The sequence below is a fragment of the Chenopodium album genome, chromosome 3, assembly GCF_948465745.1.
Source record: "Chenopodium album chromosome 3, dcCheAlbu1.1, whole genome shotgun sequence".
NCBI classification, from domain to species: domain Eukaryota; kingdom Viridiplantae; phylum Streptophyta; class Magnoliopsida; order Caryophyllales; family Amaranthaceae; genus Chenopodium; species Chenopodium album.
The window spans coordinates 21087685-21090477 of record NC_137836.1 but is presented as its reverse complement, the minus strand read 5'-3'; the positions used below and the strand labels follow the sequence as shown (position 1 = coordinate 21090477).

Genomic DNA, 2793 nt, shown 5'->3' with positions numbered 1-2793 from the left:
TGTATGACATTGTTCAAATCAAACTCAATAGAATCATTGTCAATTTTCAAGGATATCTTCCCCTCCTTCACATCGATGATAGCTCTAGAAGTGGCTAGAAATGGCCTACCCAAAATTATAGGAATCCTCTCATCCTCATCCATCTCTAGCACATAGAAATCCACGGGGAATGTGAACTTTCCTACCTTAAGGGGAATGTCCTCAACTTTTCCCATGGGGAACTTAACGGAACGGTCCGCTAGTTGGAGAGTAATGTTAGTGGGAGAGAGGGTTCCTACACTAAGCTTTTGGTAGACGGAATAGGGCATGAGGCTCACACTTGCTCCTAAATCACACAAGGATTTATCAAATTCAATGCCATTGATAGAACAAGGGATGGAAAAGTTACCCGGATCTTTCAATTTGGTAGGTAGTTTGTTGGAAAGAATTGCACTACAATTGGCGGTCAAACTCACCGTCTCACACTCCCTTCTCCCACTCAAAAGATCTTTCAAAAAATTGGAATAGTGGGGCATTTGCTTCATAGCATCAACAAAAGGGACGGAGATATGCAACTTCTTAATGACTTCTAAAAACTTCCCAAATTGGGCATCAAGTTTAGCTCTCACAAATCGTTGTGGAAAGGGTAGCTTCTCCTTTCTAGGTTGGCGATTTAGGGGCAAGGGGGTGGCTTCTTTTTCCTTGGGCACCTCAACATGTTTTTCCTTTTCAACACTCAATGGCTCATTGGGTTTTTCACCCTCATTCTCTAACTCCACCTCTTCTCGGGGTTCTTCCTCAATTTAAGGGTCACTCCCTACTACCTTCCCACTCCTTTTTGTCACGGCATACAAAGGTTTTGGGTTGACTCCTTGACTTGGGATGTGAGAAGAAGAAGGAGAAGAAGAAGAAGGGGATGAATTAGATGCAAGTTGAGCAATTTGAGTCTCAAGCATTTTCATATGATCATTGGTTCGTTTTTGGGCCTCTTCATATTTCTTTTGATCCTCCTCACGCATTTTTAAAAGAGCATCTAATTTAGCCATCACGAGATCTATTGGAGGGGCTTCAAGTTGAAGAGGTTGTTGAGGTGGAGGAAGTTGGGGTTGATGGAAACCCGGAGGCCTATTAGTTTGGGCATAGTTAGAAACAAATTGGCCCCTATTGCCTCCGGTGCCTTGGTTAGGAACATTGCTTTGTTGATTATTTCCCATGTTACCTTGGTCACCAAAATTTTGATTTTGATGGTCATGGTATCAGGAATCAGGTTGTTGGTTTTGATTACCATACCCTCTTTGGTTAGAGTAGCCTCTTCCATTGAAATTGGAAGGGCCTCCCCCACCATGGTATTGGTTATCATAACCACCACCACTTTGGTTCCAACCACGGTTTCCACCTTGATTCCAATTCCCCATTTGATTGGAGTTTGGCCTCAAGTTTCCTACATTTCCCATTCTAGGAGCAAAATTCATAGCATTGACATTTTCCATATTACCATCATGTTCATGGGAAGGGGGTTGGACTTCACAAACATAGACACAATGAGAGGTATCATGATCATAGGTTTCACAATTAGAACAAAACATGCATCCTTGGGGCATTATATTGTAAGAAGAGGGGGAGGAAGTATCCACACCATTGCCTCCCTTGGTTGAAGGGGAGGTATTACCATGAGGGTTGGACCTTTCTTTCATCAATTCATCCATTTGCTTGGTCATTTTGGAGATTTGGGTAGAAAGGTTGTTGATTGCGTTGGCTTGCTCCAATGCATAAACACCCTTGCTAGAAGTAGCATCCCTTTCTCCTTCGTACCAATCATCATAGTGCTTTGCGGCTTCCTCTATAATACACTCCACTTCATGCTCTCCTTTGTTCATGATTGGACCACCGGCCGCGGCATCTAGGCTTGTTCTTCCTTGAGGTGAGAGACCTCCATAGAAAGTGTGAATGAGTTGATACTTGGGTATTCCATGGTGTGGGCATTGACGTTGAAGCTCTTTGTATCGTTCCCATGCCGCACTTAGAGACTCACCACTCTTTTGGCGAAAATGTTGAATCAAAGACCGAGCCTCGACGGTCTTCCTATGGTTATAAAACCTCCTCAAGAAGGCCGTAGTCACTTGGTCCCATGTCGTGAGAGAATTAGGAGGCACCTCCTTCTCTAGCCATTCTAGACCTCTCCCAATTAGCGAAAATGGAAACATTTTGAGGCGAATATATTCTTGAGTCACTCCATTGGCCTTTATTGTGTCACAATATTTCTCAAACTCTTTTAGGTGCTCATGAGGACTCTCAAACTTTCCACCCGAGAATTGTTTCCTCTCAATCAAGGCAATCAAATTAGGCTTGATCTCGAAATTGTTGGCTTGAGTAGTAGGAGTTAGGATCCCACTTTGCGCTCTGAAAGCTTCGGGGGCCCCAAGACGACTCAAAGGCGTATTCTCTCCCATTTTAGAACCTTCTTTACTCTCAAACTTATAGGTTTAGAAAGGAGTTGATTTCTGAACTCGAACATGATTTAGGGCTATCTAATTCTTCACTTGAGGGTGAAGAGGGTGGAGTATCTTCTAATTCTCTTACTCCTCTCGTTGGAGTGCGGGAATTTCTACTCCTTGCTCTTGCTTCTCTTCGAAGTAGGGACAAAGACCTCTCTAGCTCTGGATCGATGGGAATCAAAGATCTTGAGCGGGTTCGTCCTCTGTTCATACAACAAAGCTAAGAAGAACGTAAGCACTGACAAGTAACAAAAGTAGCAAACACTAACAAATAAAGGTGAGATAGTCTCAAACAAGCAATGAAATAGCAATGGAAACC

General features: G+C 43.2%; 1 non-coding gene across 1 annotated transcript; it reads left to right on the top strand.

Moving 5' to 3' along the window:
- The first annotated feature begins 1944 nt into the window (after positions 1-1944).
- LOC145626043 (small nucleolar RNA R71) lies at positions 1945-2050 on the top strand. Its single transcript, XR_014110917.1, has one exon. It is a non-coding gene; the product is annotated as a small nucleolar RNA R71 (small nucleolar RNA).
- The last annotated feature ends 743 nt before the right edge of the window (positions 2051-2793 follow it).